At 35.3% G+C, this 17,428-nt stretch overlaps 1 long non-coding RNA gene across 1 annotated transcript; it reads left to right on the forward strand.

Moving 5' to 3' along the window:
• Positions 1-5,507: 5,507 nt before the first annotated feature.
• Positions 5,508-6,479, forward strand: LOC143199864 (uncharacterized). The gene is made up of 3 exons (XR_013006575.1): positions 5,508-5,774; positions 6,006-6,101; positions 6,168-6,479. It is a non-coding gene; the product is annotated as an uncharacterized LOC143199864 (long non-coding RNA).
• The last annotated feature ends 10,949 nt before the right edge of the window (positions 6,480-17,428 follow it).

Below are 17,428 nucleotides of genomic sequence, written 5' to 3' on the forward strand. Positions count from 1 at the left end.
TAGTTTAAGGATTCAAATTAATATTTCTCTTAAATTAAAAATTAAGTCAAACGACCGTGTCAAAAGGAGAAAACAACGAAAGGAGTAAAAGGAATAAGAGAGCGATAATTCAAGCAGTGTACACTTTTAGGATGCAGTGACTTTAGTACCACAACATATAGGTTTACAAAATTATACCAAAATCTCATGGAGCCCTATTTCTATACGTAATATTAAGGATTAGACCAACTTTGACAAAAAACAAAAGATAGAGCTGCAATATTACTAATAAACAATATTATTTCCTTTTTCCTGTTACTGTAACAAATATAGTTAATGAAAATAGCAATATATAAATAAAATATTATGTCTTGTTTTGAAACATGTAGAAATGGAAGGCATATTATAGTTTGAACTGTATATTTATCAAAATTTTCAAAAGAATCTAAGAGATAACCCACTTAAAGGTAGTTTAAGGATTCAAATTAATATTTCTCGAAGGAAATATATATTATTATTCATGATTTAAGTCCCCTAAATTAAAAATCAAGTCAAACGACCGTCCCAAAAGGAGAAAACAACGAAAACAGTAAAAGGAACGCTAAAGAGAGAGCGAGAGAGAGAGAGAGAGAGACAGAGACGAGGTAAAAAAAGTGGTAGTAGTGTAAATTTCTCGGTACTCGGACGTGGTTCACAGGCCAGCTAAATTAGCTATAGGGAAATTAGTGAGGTAATTTATAAAACTGGTAAAGATAAACGGATGGTGCGGCCCAGACCGAGAGGTGTGCCTGAACGGGCAATTTGTTGGCCTTCTTGAAAGGTTTGCTTAAACTCCAGATTAAAACTAACTGATAATTACATAATAACCACGTTGAAGAACCCGCAACTGTTGCAGTACCATTAATAACGGTGCTTTGGTAATTTATTTGTTTAATTACTGATCCATAACGAAATAATAAATTTCGAGGGGTGTTTCTGGAGTCGGTCGGTCGAGAGAACGACCCTGCCCCTCGCCGATCTCGGATGCCTTCGAGCGTTGGACCATTGTTTGCTCGCTCTTGGACTAATTAAGGCTCCTTTTAAAGGTTTAATCTCTAACAGTTCTGGTTCTTATATAAATCTCTCTCTCTTATTGATTTATTATTAACATTTTGACGCTACTACTACATATAATATATTAGTAGTTGCATTAAGAAGTAATCCACGTTATTACATTTTTCTCATTTTTATTCAACAATTTTTTAAAATCATTATAAGCTATTTTTATCCTAATTTGTCATGGGTTTAAAATTATAAAGTACTTATTCGATGATAAACAGTTCGGGCTTAACATCTATGCCTATGTTTTTAATGTGCACTAAGAACAGGTCAATCGAAAAGCCCCCTGCTTACCATAGTAAAACACATTTTTTTGGCAAAATTAGTTCTTTTTATTCAACATAATTCTCTTCAAGGGTGATACACTGATTATGGCGACCCTTCAACTTTTCGATACCATTTTTTAGTATCATTTGTCCTTTGCTTCAAAATAGGCATCAGTTTTGACGATCACCTCTTCATTCGACAAACATTTCTTCCCAGCGAGCATTATTTTGAGATCTGAGAACAAGAAATGGTCACTGGGGACCAGATCTGGAGAATACGGTGGATCAGGAAGCGATTCGAAGCCCAATTCATCTATTTTTGCCCTTATTTTCACTGATTTGTGACACCTTGTATTGTCTTGGTGAAGTAGCACTTTCTTTTTCTTCAAGTGCGGCCGTTTTTCGCCTTCAATTAGTTCAATAACGCTGTGTAATAGTCGCGTTGATGATCCTTCCTTTTTCAAGGTAGTCAATGAAAATTATTCGATGCGCATCTCAAAATACAGACGCCATAACCTTGCCAGACGACTGTTGAGTTTTCCCATCTTTATCTAGGAGCTGAAGAATTTCAGCATTGATGTGCTGATGGAGCCTTTGTTCCTGTCTTTGTACACAGTTCTTTGTGTTTACTAGATAAGATTTAATCTAAATGGCATAATTGTAATTATAGTACATCTGAAAACTACAGTTAATTATAAAGCCACAATAGTTAGACTTACAGTTATAACCTCTTATCACTGTTGCTTTCAAGAATTTTGCATACATCTGACAACTGGACGACTTTGTCCTTGTGTCCAGCTTTGTGTCCAGTCTTGTGTCTATTTTTAGCTAGAATAAAATGAGAAGGAAAATATTTTCTGATTCTAAAACGAATTTACAAATTTCAGCAGGCAATACATTAAACATCTTGATGACGTATATACAAAAAAACTTTGAATACACTATAAATACGTAAAGGAATATTTATATATTAACAGTTCTGGATTCCGTCTATTGATTTATAATTAACATTTTGATATTGATTAAAATATGCTACTAATACATATAGTTTGTTTCCTTTTTTGTTTAAATTCTTTTATTATCATTTATTATAGCAAACTAGTATATTAACACTATTAAGCTATTTGTTTTTATTCTAATTTGCTACGGTTTTAATATTACAAAATATTTATTCTACGATGGGCACTTTGGGCTTAACATCTATGTTTTTATTATACACTGAGTTTTACTTATATTGTTGTTGGTTGTTGTTTAGCCAGTAAATGTTTCTTCCTTGTTAGGCGAAGGTCTAAATGCATACCAAAATATTTAGCCTTCTCTTGGGGAAGTGGACACTTATTGATATTCACTAGTGACTGACTAGTGAATGTTACATGGGTAGATTTTGTTTCATTTGCTTTAATATGCCATGGCTTCAGCTACAGTTGTTTTATTAAGGCATGTTTGGAGGTTCTTTGATTATATTATTCGATCTTTTGTATAAAGGAAGTACAGTATCGGACCCAGTATTGACTTGTGGAAATCCTGAATATATTGGATGCATTTCAGTGATCTCATAGTCTCGTTTTATAATGAAATGTCTGTGAGACAAGATTTTTTATTCAAATTAAGGCTCTGGAATAATCTATGTGTTCTTTATTCAATTTTTAAATTTCTGTATATATAATTTATCAAAAACTTTATCGGTAGGAAACTTATAGGTCTATAGGAGGTGACATCTTTTGAAGATTTTCCTAGTTTGAAAATCACTCTTATATTTGCTACTTTACAAATCGTAGGAAAATAATTTATTTGTAGAGTTAATTCGTAGTAATTTTACACTCTTCTGTGAGAATTCTTGTAAAATTCTTCCGGTTACAATTCCGATTTACAATATATATCTCTAATTATTGTTTGTTTATCTTCTTTGACTGAAATTAGTGTTGGGAACAATCGACTGAAATCGACTATCGACTGTTTAGTAATTGACTACTTTTTACTATCGACTGTTTTTGCTAGTGACTGTTTTCAGTCGCTATTTTCGGTCCGACTGATTTTATTACTATTTACTATCGACTATTTCAGTCGTTTATTTTAGTTACTATTTTCGGTTCTACTAGTTCGTTCGACTGATTTTTAACAATGTGGCTGTGTCGTCTTGGCCGCCACCTTGAATGTATTACGCCGAATTTATGCTTATATAGATTTATATATAATATATGTGGTTTTATGTTTTTTTGTAGTTTGCTTGTAAATAACTATATATTGTAAATTAATATAGCAGCATTTTTGGAAAGCTGGTTTTCGAGGGTAAGAAAATTAAATTGTAAATGATAAATTATAAGATACTTTTGACTGGTATGATAGGTAATACTTTGGGCTGGTATAATAGGTAATACTTTTTTAATAAACTCTTAAGAATTTTGTCCAAGCCTTTTGTTTGTTAAAACTTTTTTCCTAAAATCTTGAAAACTAAAATTAGGTTACAAAGGTTTGAGAAATTGCATCGATTCCAAAGATTTGAAGAATTTGTTTGTAATAGTAGTTGTTAAATTTCTTTTAAAAATATTAACGGTAAAGAGGTGAATAAAGTATATTAAATATTTGTAATAAATACATTTTCTGATAGGAAAACTCTCTTATTCAACAATTTATTTTGATGGCTATTAAGAAGAGCACCACAGTTTTTATTTCTTGACGAATGGACTATCTTAACAGAATGTGTTCAACTTTTAAAGCCCATTGAAATAATGACCACCGAGTTATCTGGTGAAAGATATCCCAGGATGTCTTTAATTATACTGTTAATAAGAGGACTGAATCATTCCATCTAATCCAGGATTTTAACAAGTGAATGGGGAAAAAAATACAAAATTGTCTATTAAATGTCATCAATAAAAGACTGGTAATTTTAGAAATGAACACGGTATGCGGGAAATCGCCATTCAGATCCTAGATGTAAAAAGCAGGATTTGGTATTGCAAATAATGCTGAGGCGATACAAAAAGTTATCACAAAAGAGGTATCTTCCATTCTTCCAACTTTTCCAAAAAATACAAATATAGTTCCACAACTCAAAATTCAAGACACAACTACTGACCAAGAATGTATTGACATCTGGAGATACTTTTATAAAATAAATGACTAGAATGGAAGAAGTAATTACTCCAAGTATTGCAGTAACTTTACAGATTAAGCAGTATTTGGAAATGCCATTTATTGGGCATTTAGAAAACCCATTGGATTTTTGGCAAGTTAATAAAATGGCACTGCTTGAACTATATCAGTTTACTGCGTTTAAAATGTAAGTAATTTAGTAGTTATGGTTATTGAACATCTTTAATTTTTAGGGGTTATTTAAGTTGTATTGTACTATTTATATTTATTATAATATGTTATTTAAAAATAGCAATTAATATAATAAAATACGATAAAACATTTGTGGTTTTATTATTCCATTCCCTTTTACAAATCGACAGAACATTCAGTATAAAAGTAATTCTACTTCCTTTAAAATTAAATTTTTTATTACATTTTAATAGAAATTAGTAATTTTTTTTTCTTTTTTAAAGTTATCTGGTGAATGAATAATAAGCGATGTCATACAACTCTGTCTCACTTATACTACTATTGGGGAATATAAACACATTTAAAATTAACTGCTGCAAGCGTTTATCTACATCCTTTCCTATCTCACATTTTATACAGACAAGAATACATACATCTTCGCCTGACATCACGAATGGAAAAAACAGCCGAACCGTGCATTTGATTGAAAATAGTAATTACTATAGACTGTTTCGACTGTTTTGCGACTATCGACTGTTTGGACTGTTTTCAGTCGATAGTTCCCAGCGCTAACTGAAATGTTTTCACGCGGCAGGTCCATCTAAAATGGCGAAATACCTGATAATAAACTAAATTGTGAAAAAGAACATATTCTTAAAGGGTTAAGATTTGAAGATATGAAAAAAAAATGACCAGGCCTCTAGACTAGGATACCCCCTTAAGTATTCTTCGCTTTACCTTTATTTATTATGCTAATTATTTTTCACGAATTACTTCATTAATTCCCATGCGCATTTTTTAAACATGCAAATTAGTCGCGGAATAATCGTAAGTAACAAGCGAGGAGAGACGACAACAAGCGAATTAGAAAACCTCATTAGTCGATATTAAGTTCCATGGGACAACGGTACGGGCGATAGCCATCGCTTATTATGTACAATTAATTAGTGGAACTGGTTGATTGATAAGAGGGCCGCTCGTATTTCTATTGTGGCGTGTCGCCTAATCGGCACTATCGAACCGATCCGAGTGGGCCGCGGACACTCGAACGTATGTCCGAGGCTTGTTTCGGTTGTTCCCGTGACTTTACACCAGTCAAATAGGGCGACAACAAATGGTCGAAGGAAAAACACACAATCGAACAGAACGGAGACGATATACGGGGTGCCTACGAAAGTGGCTTAACGATATATTCGGTATTTGAGTGTAACATAAGCATGTTTTATTTTAAAATTCTAGAATATATTATTTTTAACAATATTTATCCATATTTACATATTATATACATATACACCAGATCAGCTTGATGTTAGCTCTATCAGGAACTAAATATACGAAATGTATACATGTAAGTAGTTTTTCACATAGAAACTTAATTTAATACAATCATTTCAGATTTGATACATTAATATTTCAAAATGGTACATTGGGTCACTAATGGCAAGGTGATAATAAATATAGTGTAAAGACAACAAAAGTTGATGGAAAGAGGTAAGCGTTGGAATAACTATCGATTAGGTTTTGTTAGTCCTAACATTTATTAATAATTCATTACAGGCATATAGTGCTTCCTGCTGGAAACAGAAACGGTTTTATTTTTGATGCAGAATTAGTGATCCAAATTCCTCTCCAAGGGTCCTCTAAAATCCAAGGCCGACTACCATGGAGAAATAAACCATAATTTGCTTTTGCAGTGGTTTAAAAATCAGCTTCTAAAGAACTTGGAGGAACCATCATTTATTGTTATGGACAATGCTCCATATCATAGTACACTGGTGGAGAAGATCCCAGTAGGTGCATCAACAATGGTTGCAATTAAAGAATGGTTTCAAGTATATAAAATAAATTTTAAAGAAATCATGTTAAAGAATGAACTATTTCAAATGGTTACTCGGTAAATATAAATGAAATATTTAATTTAATTTTATTTAATTTAGTTTATTAGAAATAACCCCGAGAAAAGTTATATGCTAACATTAGGGCGATAACAGAGATAACAGAACATTTTAACAGAGATTATAAAGCACTTTACGCTGAATCGAATGGTAGTATAATAACTTTTATGTAACCCTTGCTTTTTAATTTATACAAAGCAAAGTGTATTTTTTCTTTTACCGAGAGGTAATAATATTTGCTACGTTTTCCATATTCCATAATTCCTAGTTTTATTGTTGTTATTTCCTTTAATATAATTACAAGTATTATAAAGAATTATAGGCTGAATTCAATGGTAGTATAATAATAGTTACGTTAGTGTGATAATCTCTAATGATCGCTAATGAACAAAAAATGATCAACTTGAACCACGAATTGATCAAAAAACGTCCAGAATGGGCTCGAAGACTCCGTAAAATGATTTTACAGCAGGATAACGTGCCGTCTCATAAAGCAAAAACAGTCAAGGAAGCGTTGTATGGAATTAGATAAATAAATATTATTGCAACCGCCGTACAGTCCAGACCTTACTCCATTCGACCATCAATTTTTCGCATCAATGGTACAAGCAGCACTTCGCCTATTTCGAGGAAGTTAGACAATGGCTCGACGAATAGTTTTACTCAATGGGCACACAGTCTTTTTGGGATGGCATCCATAACAAGAGTTTTTTTATTCAATATAATTTCCTTCAAGTGTGATACACTGATTATAGCGACGCTCTAACTTTTCGATACCATTTTTGTAGTATGATTTATCCGTTTCTTCAAAATAGGCCTCAGTTTCGTCGGTCACCTCTTCATTCGACAAAAATTTCTTCCCAGTCAGCATTCTTTGAGATTCGAAGCCCAATTCATGGATTCTTGACACGGTGTATTGTCTTGGTGAAGCAGCATTTTCTTTTTCTTCAAATGCGGACGTTTTTCGGCAATTTCGTCCTCTAAACGGTCCAATAACGCTATGTAATAGTCGCTGTTGATGGCCTTTTCTTTTTCAAGGTAATCAATGAAAATTATTCCATGCGCATCCCAAAATACAGACTCCATAATCTTGCCAGCCGACTGTTGCGTTTTCCTACGTTTTGGAGCGGGTTCATCGTATGCAGTCCACTCGGATGACTGTCGATTGGACTTCGGAGTAAAATGATGGAGCCGTGTCTCATCCATTGTCACATATCGACGCAAAAATTCGGGTTTATTACGCTTGATTATCTTCAAACAGTGCTATGAATCATCAACTCGTCGCTGTTTTTGTTTAAAAGTGAGCTCGCGTGGCATCTATCTTGCACAGAGCTTTCTCACACCCAAATATTCATAAATGATATGATGTACACGTTCAGTTAGTATATTTAGAGTGTCTGCTATTTCATTCAGTTTCAATTAACGGTAATTCAAAATCATTTTCTGGATTTTTTAAATGTTTTCTTCGGTAACAACCTCTTTTGGACGTCCACTGCGTTCACCGTCTTCGGTGCATATTTCACCACGTCCAAAACTTAGCATACCAATCATTGATGGTTGATTTTGCTGGGGCAGTATCCGGAAACTCGGCATCAAACCAAGTTTTTCTTCAATTGTATTTCTTCCTTTCAAAAAGCACTTCCTCTTTATCCATTTTTTTCACAATAACAAAAGTTGCTTCACTCAAAATGCTATAATCCACAAACTAACGATCCGGCAGCTGTCAAATTTATACACGCATCTATTGAGGCTTAGGGCTAACTAAAGAAACGTATGGATTTAATTCTAGTAGCGTCTTCTATGTGTCAGGCCGGGGACTTTTTAATTGACCTGTCACATTGCCTGAAAGATGAGCAAAATGTATGGAATTAAATAGCCAATACTTTGAACGAACAATTTTTTCTATTTTCTTGAATATTTTCTAGTAAAAACGGTAATGACTTTACGGTACACCTGGTACCAAAAAAAATCTGAAAACTAATTTATCGGTATAATACCTTTATCGACATGATATCTCAAGACTTATTTGAAAATTCAGTCTACCGAAACACAGCAAATCCTATATGGTCATTATATTTAAAAGAAAACCCGCAACACTTTCTCCTAGAACCGTACCAAGACCAAAAAGAACAGGCAGAACCAAAAGGAAAAATCATCAAGCTCGCACTCGGAACAAGTCCGGACGCATGTCCAATCCCGTGTAACCGGCGTTGCCAACACAAACACCTGAAATACCCCAATATCGTTAACAAATGACCGTACACGTACAGAGGTGGGTATAATAGCTACGGCTCAACAATTACACTGTGACGTAGACCATTAATTATAACCTAACCTGTGGTTAGGACTTAACAAGCTGTCACTAGTAGATTGTTAACGGGTTATTTATGAGAATTTAAAAGCAGACATTGCGGTGTCCCGAGCGAGAGCGACGAGGACGCCAGTCGAAGACGACAAGGAGAGCACGAAGAAGAGTTAGAGGAGCGGGTGGGGCGAGAGGGAGGGTCTCGCTTACGGGGAAGCGGGGCGGTCGGGGCGCGGTGGTGTATAGTGTAGCGGTGAGTCGCATCGGCTTATTGTATTAATTAATTTTTTCGAACGGGCCAGTGTTAAATCGGTCTCGTTTCGTCTCTCTTTTTCCCCGTATTTATTTTGTTTGTTCGCCTGTCTCTGCGTATGCGTGTGTGTGGCTCGAGACGCGGAACAATGGAAACAATTAGAGAGATCTGCTTTATCGGTCCGATCGGGATGCCCGATGATAATTTGTTTCGTTCGCCCCGTTACTTGATTGGTTTCGGTTGTGTGTTTTTGGGTTCTCGATGATCGGCGGACTAATAGTTTCTTTGTTTTCTTGTTTATGTTGTGTGTTATGTATTGAAATGTTGTTTTTTTATTCTTCTGAGTTAGTTTATTCACATATAACAAAAACACCGATCAATGATACATGTAATAGAGCTTGTACATATTTATTATATAACAGGTCAATTGAAAAGGCCCCGGCCTGATATATAGATGGCGCTACTAGAATTAAATCCATATGTTTTTTGGTTAGTTCTAACACTCAAAAGATGCCTGTATAAATTTGACAGCTGTCGGATCATTAGTTTGTGAATTATAGCACTTTGAGTGAAGCAACTTTTGTTATCGGAAAAAATGGGCAAAATGTAATATCGTGTGTTGATAAAATATTGCATTTTGAAGGGGATACATTTGAAACAAAAACTTGGCTTGATGACGAGTTTCCGGATACTGCCCCAGGAAAATCAACCATCAAGGATTGGTATGCTAAGTTTAGACGTGGTGAAATGAGCACCGAGGACGGTGAACGCAGTGGACGCCCAAAGAGGTTGTTACCGACGAAAACATTAAAAAAATCCACAAAATGATTTTGAATGACCGTAAATTGAAATTGAATGAAATAGCAGATACTCTAAAAATATCAACTGAAGGTGTACATCATATCATTCACGAATATTTGGGTATGAGAAAGCTGTGTGCAAAGTGGGTGCCGCGCGAGCTCACTTTTGACCAAAAACAACAACGAGTTGATGATTCGGAACAGTGTTTGAAGATGATCAGGCCTAATTTTTTTTTATTATTTAATTAATATTTTGTTATTAGTCGTTTCCGTCTAACCTACAATTTGTCCTTATCCAAACCTTATCGAAAGCTTGTGCTACATCTAAAAATATAGCTGAGCATACTTTTTTACTTTCGTAGGCTTTTTCAATAATATCTTTCTGTTATTCTTAACATTAACAGTTAACATTCAATCTGTTATTCTGTGGACCTGGTCAATTGTTGAGTGCTTGTTAATAAACCCAAACTGGTGTGTTGGTATTATATTTTTTTCTCTCTATGATCTAAGTCTCCTTTTACCAACTATGGGTTTATCTGGACTGGGTTTAAAGTTTAACGTGTGCTCCGAACCACGGTCCTCAGCATTAAGCCTACCGACTGGCGAATGACCAACTTTATAAATCATCCGAGAAGACATCCGGTCTTACCCAGCCTGGTTACTGACGTGACTGGGATCATTTTCCTTGTCGGCTTTTACACTCTTGCCTCGAACATTCACAAATATTAAACAATTACAAATATAAATTTACGACCATGCCTCCATGTCTTTTTTGTGTTTTGATTTGTTTGACAAGTTTGATTGTTTTTTAATTTTTAGTGACTTCCTTATTTACTTTTTGAAATCGGTTCAATTTTTTGTTAAAAATATATTATTATTGTTTCCATACCGGGATCCAGATACATATACCGGCTGCTTATGCTTCGAGGAATGTTGACCATGTTCTTTAAAGCCTTGCTCTGGAAACTTGTTGCTTTGCAGTTGCTTTGCTGGACCCCGTAATTGAATGCCGTATGTCCATATATATTTCAGTATTTGCTTATATAATAGCAATTTATTATGTACTGATAATTGTGATTTTCTTCCAATTAGCCAGTACATTTTCCTATATTTCAATTCCAGTTTTTTTCTTTTCTTCTTTATATGTTCGTTCCAGCGAAGTTTTGCATCGAGATTCATTCCGAGATATTTAGCGTTGTTGCTGTATGGAATGATAGTATTATTTAATGTTAAGGGTGCTTGTACGTTCTGTTTATAGGCCAACTGCACATGTATAGATTTACTTTCATTAATTCTTAGTTTCCAAGCTTATGTCGAATTATTTATATTGTCACTTGCCTGTTATAATTTTCGTGACGCTTCTTCACTATTGTCTCCGCAGCTATAATCGTACTATCATCAGCTAATGTAGCCATCGTAATATTTTCCATTTGTGGTATATCCCAAGTGTAGAGTAGATAAAGCATTGGCCCTAGTACACTTCCTTGTGGTACACCTGTTTTAGCTTCTTTTATTGTAGAGTAAGCTTCTTCTTGTTTGATTCTGAACATTCTGCTTGTAATGTTTAATTTTAATAGTTCGGTGTGTTGTTTTGGTAACATTTTCTGTAGTTTATGAATAAGGACTTCATGCCAAACCTTATCGAAAGCTTGTGCTACATCTAAAAATATAGCTGACCATACTTTTTTACTTTCGTAGGGTTTTTCAACAACATCTGTTATTCTGTGGACCTGGTCAATTGTTGACTGCTTGTTAATAAACCCAAACTGGTGTGTTGGTATTTTTTTACCCAATGTAGTACCCAAAGTCCAATTCTGAAATATCCATGTCTCATATAAATAAACAAATTTAAATAATAAATCTTTCTTGATTTTATTATATGTTTTTTTTTTATTTTAATACTATATTACATAACAGTGTGTAAGGATGTTCTGCGGTGATGAATTACATATGTCTATGCTTTCTATGAACGCTTTTCAGACTAACAGTTTCCTCTGAAATAATTGTATTAAATTATGTTTACATTGAAAAGAATCTACTCACTGTTTTTATACATTTCGTATATTTGATATGTAATAGAGCTAACATCAAGCTGATCTCAATTCGTTACCTGCTTCATATGACGACGGTTTGCTTTCGGTGAATCCAAGATTATATTTTTCGTTTTTTGAAATATTTTAGCCGTTCCCATAAGAATAAGCAGTGCAACTGCAACACTCTAAACATATTTTCAATAAAAGCCGCAGCAATTTAATATTTAACAGTAAAAATGCTTACTTCTGTAACGAATTTTACTGGCATCTCGTATCTGAAGTAACTAATTAGAAACGTAATCTGTTCTCTCTGCTTTTTCAATCAAAATAATAGTAAGTAGGGGTTTAAAATTTACCCAAACTATCAAAGCGTTGAAACAACGTTTGCCGGTTTATAACCTGTAGTTATTATAACTAAAAATGTAAAGAGTTTTGCAAACCTTTGACAAATGGACGAAATTGAACGTATCAGGCAGCATTGTATCTCTATTTAACTAGAATACATTAGATACTTACATTAGATATGCTTAGTTTAATCTTAATTTTAAATAATTTTATTACTTCAGTTCGGTTGTACTTGCATTAATACACAAGCAAGGCGAGTACTGGATTAATCTATCAGTATGTATTTCCCAAATTAAAAGAATCTATTAGAATAAAATGAGAAGGAAAATATTGTCTGGTATTTTTTATGTTTTAAAGTCTCCTTTTTATTGGATCTACTGTTTAACGTGGGCTCTGAACCACGGTCTTCGGATTAAAGCCTACTGACTGGCCACCGACCAGCATAGAAATCATTCCGGAAGATATCCGGTCTTACCCAGCCTGGTTACTGGCGTGACTGAGATCATTTTCCTTGTCGGATTTTACACTCTTTCCTAGGACAATCACAAATACTAAACAATCACAAACATAAATTTACAACCACGCCCAACAGGATTCAAACCCGCGACTATCGCAACAGTAGGTGGTTAACCCTGCTGTCGCCTGTACCAGTGGGCCAACCAAGCCGGCTGTCGGGTTAACACAATCTGCCCGTAGGTAATAAGTATTATTATATGATTTCAGTTATATAATATAACCATCCCGACATGTAGAAGATCACTTCAGTAAGTGATCTGCTGTACAACTTATAATCTGAACCTTATTCTAAATACTATTATAACTTATTTTAAAATATATCCTAACTTATTCTTAAAACTATTCTAGCTTATTCTAGAGATTATTAAATCTCACTCTATGTGTCTATTAATCAGTTCGTGTGGTAGTTTGCGTTTGAATCTATGCACTACTCTGTCATCGCGCACATGTAACTGGCGAGTGCATTGGGATGCACTAATAGTCTTTCAGAATAGTCAGCACTAGTAGTCTTCCAGAGTACTTCGCACTAACACTCCAAATCACACTTGTTATGGGTTCTATGGGGATAACGCGCTGAATCAGTTTGTTGGTCACGTAATATGGGGCATCGACGATGACTCGTAATACTTTATTTTGGAACCTCTGGAGGATATCTATGTTAGATTTGCTAGTAGTACCCCACAGTTCATTACCATAGCTCCAAGTGGGCGTAAGTATTGACATAAACAACAAAGCCTTGTTATCTAATGATAATTAGATTTACGCCATTAGATCAGCCAGTACATTTGGTTTAGTTTAAGCCCAAGTTGTTTGCATTTCGTCACTATATGTTTGTTTCATGTCAAACGTCGATCGAAAATGTATTTCCAGATATTTAACGTTGTCTGCTTGCGGAAGTTCATGATTATTTAATTTTACTGAGGGACATGTTCTTCCAGAAAGGGTGAATGTCACATGGGTAGATTTTCTCTCATATGGTTTGACACGCCATGTTTTCAACCACAATTCGACTTTGTGACTACATTATATACATGACACGTAGAAAATCACTTTAATAAATGAATCCCGGATAAAATATGTTACGAAATAGAATTTTGATATTTTTACCGTTGTTATAGTGTCTCGTACGCAATTGATTTTCATCGAGGGTAACTACCTTTGATATTCGTTATTATTTCCATAATGGACGCTTATTTTAACAGTTAGCAACGGCCAGTTCTCGGACGTACTTATATATCAAACCCGACCTGAGCACACAAAACATTTCGCGAGCTATTATAACGTGTACTAACAATTATCGTGGCCATAATAAAACGCGCCAGCACAAACCAGAACAATAAAAGGTCATAAACCATATTCGTCGTTTTTAACTTTTAATTTAAAGTCGTAATAATTCACGACGCTCGAGAGGAAGAAGCGACGGACGAGGACCAAGAAGAAGATATACGAAAATAAATGTTATTTAGTCAACGGGACGACCGCTCCGGGGAAATGGCCGTTCTTCTCGCCAGGGGTCGACACTTATGCCGGTCCCCCAAACTCCGATACCATCTAGAATAGCCGTGGAATTTCGACATTTCTTATTATGATACAACATGTGCCCGAGAGATAATATCGGAGCAGAAATAGGTGTTTCTTAAATTATCATCTATTCCTTATGTCTTATTTGTCAGCGGCGGACGTTTGAGGAGGGTCGGGAGGCAGGGGACGGGCCAACTGGCCAATTAATGTTATCCGATGACGTTTTCGTTTTCCTTTTTTCTTGTGGGGTTCTTGATGGCACAAACCACTAATTATCGTCTTTTGGACCCTTAATTAAACATCGATAGTTAGCAATGCAGAAAATTTCGATAATATTTAGGGTGTAGAAATATCTTTAAGATTTTCTAGACTTTTACGCAACATATGGTTAAACAAGGATAATGGATGATGGAAGGAAATAATCCACTGTATTAAAATATCGACAATTAGTAATGCATAAAAATTCTATAATATTTATTGTGTAGAAATAAGTTTTTTGTAATTTTTACGTTTCCCTAATCTTTTAGGTAAAATGCGGTTAAGCATATATGATGGATGAGGGAAGAAAATAAGCCCCCATATCTTCTGATTATATCTTTTTTTTTAATATGTTCTAAAGTCGCTTTTTTATCAACACGGGTTTATCTGGACCGGACCTACTGTTTAACTGGGTTCCGAACTATGATGCTCGGTATTAAGTTAATCATCCTAGAAGAAGAAGCGGTCTTACCCAGCCTGGATACTAGTATGACTGGGATGATTATTCCTTATCGAATATTCCACTCTTGTCTATAAATATGACATTCACAGTTACAATCACAAACATAAAGTACATCCATGCTCTAGCTGGATTCGAACCCGCGACTATCGCAACAGTAGGAGGACCGTTCCGTCGCCTTGGCCACTGAGTCAACCAAGCCGATTCCGATTTTATCTACTAAATGTCTTGCATGTATTCTGATTATTTTTTCGCTTTGAAAGGGTATTTATTGGGGAAAATTGCTTCAATATATATTAATCCAAATATTTTCCGTCTTTTTCCCATATTTCTGGCAACATGGGGATAGCGTCTCTAAAGAACGATGCTGGTTTGATATTGATCCATTTTCGTACTTTTTCGCAATAATACGGTGGTTGCTGGTCTTTTGCAACAATACGTCGACAATATAACAACTTAGAGAAATCATCCCAGAAGACATCCGGTCTTACACAGCCTGGATACTGGCGTGACTGGGATGATTTTCCTTGTCGGATTTTGCACTCTTGCCTAGGGCAATCACGAATATTTAACAATCACAAACATAAATTTACTACCATACGCAAGCAGGATTCGAAATCGCGACTATCGCAACAGTAGGAGGACCGTTCCGTCGCCTTGCTCACTGAGCCAACCAAGCCGGTTCTGATTTTATCTACTAAGTGTCTTGCATGTATTCTGATTATTTTTTCGCTTTGAAAGGGTATTTATTGGGGAAAATTGCTTCAATATATATTAATCAAAATATTTTCCGTCTTTTTCCCATATTTCTGGTAACATGGGGATAGCGTATCTAAAGAACGATGCTGGTTTGATATTGATCCATTTTCGTAATTTTTTGCAACAACAGGGTGGTTGCTGGTCTTTTGCAACAATACGTCGACAATACAACAACTTAGAGAAATCATCCCAGAAGACATCCGGTCTTACACAGCCTGGATACTGGCGTAACTGGGATCATTTTCCTCGTCGGATTTTGCACTCTTGCCTAGGGCAATCACAAATATTTAACAATCACAAACATAAATTTACGACCATACGCAAGCAGGATTCGAACCCGCGACTATCGCAACCGTAGGAAGACCGTTCCGTCGCCTTGCCCACTGAGCCAACCAAGCCGGTTCTGATTTTATCTACTAAGTGTCTTGCATGTATTCTGATTATTTTTTCGCTTTGAAAGGGTATTTATTGGGGAAAATTGCTTCAATATATATTAATCAAAATATTTTCCGTCTTTTTCCCATATTTCTGGCAACATGGGGATAGCGTATCTAAAGAACGATGCTGGTTTGATATTGATTCATTTTAGTAATTTTTTGCAACAATAGGGTGGTTGCTGGTCTTTTGCAACAATACGTCGACAATACAACAACTTAGAGAAATCATCCCAGAAGACATCCGGTCTTACATAGCCTGGATACTGGCGTGACTGGGATCATTTTCCTTGTCGGATTTTGCACTCTTGCCTAGGGCAATCACAAATATTTAACAATCACAAACGTAAATTTACGACCATACGCAAGCAGGATTCTAACTCGCGACTATCGCAACCGTAGGAGGACCGTTCCGTCGCCTTGCCCACTGAGCCAACCAAGCCGGTTCTGATTTTATCTACTAAGTGTCTTGTATGTATTCTGATTATTTTTTCGCATTGAAAGGGTATTTATTGGGGAAAATTGCTTCAATATATATTAATCAAAATGTTTTCCGTCTTTTTCCCATATTTCTGGTAACATGGGGATAAGGTATCTAAAGAACGATGCTGGTTTGATATTGATTCATTTTCGTAATTTTTTGCAACAATAGGGTGGTTGCTGGTCTTTTGCAATAATACGTCGTCAATACAACTACTTAGAGAAATCATCCCAGAAGACATCCGGTCTTACATAGCCTGGATACTGGCGTGACTGGGATCATTTTCCTTGTCGGATTTTGCACTCTTGCCTAGGACAATCACAAATATTTAACAATCACAAACGTAAATTTACGACCATACGCAAGCAGGATTCTAACTCGCGACTATCGCAACCGTAGGAGGACCGTTCCGTCGCCTTGGCCACTGAGTCAACCAAGCCGGTTCTGATTTTATCTACTAAATGTCTTGTATGTATTCTGATTATTTTTTCGCATTGAAAGGGTATATATTAGGAAAAATTGCTTCAATATATATTAATCAAAATATTTTCCGTCTTTTTCCCATATTTCTGGTAACATGGGGATAGCGTATCGAAAGAACGATGCTGGTTTGATATTGATTCATTTTAGTAATTTTTTGCAACAATAGGGTGGTTGCTGGTCTTTTGCAACAATACGTCGACAATACAACAACTTAAAGAAATCATGCCAGAAGACATCCGGTCTTACACAGCCTGGATACTGGCGTGACTGGGATT

Source organism: Rhynchophorus ferrugineus, unplaced genomic scaffold (assembly GCF_030347505.1).
Source record: "Rhynchophorus ferrugineus isolate W39M unplaced genomic scaffold, kcgeb_rfMv2 rfM7, whole genome shotgun sequence".
In the NCBI taxonomy this organism is placed as follows: domain Eukaryota; kingdom Metazoa; phylum Arthropoda; class Insecta; order Coleoptera; family Curculionidae; genus Rhynchophorus; species Rhynchophorus ferrugineus.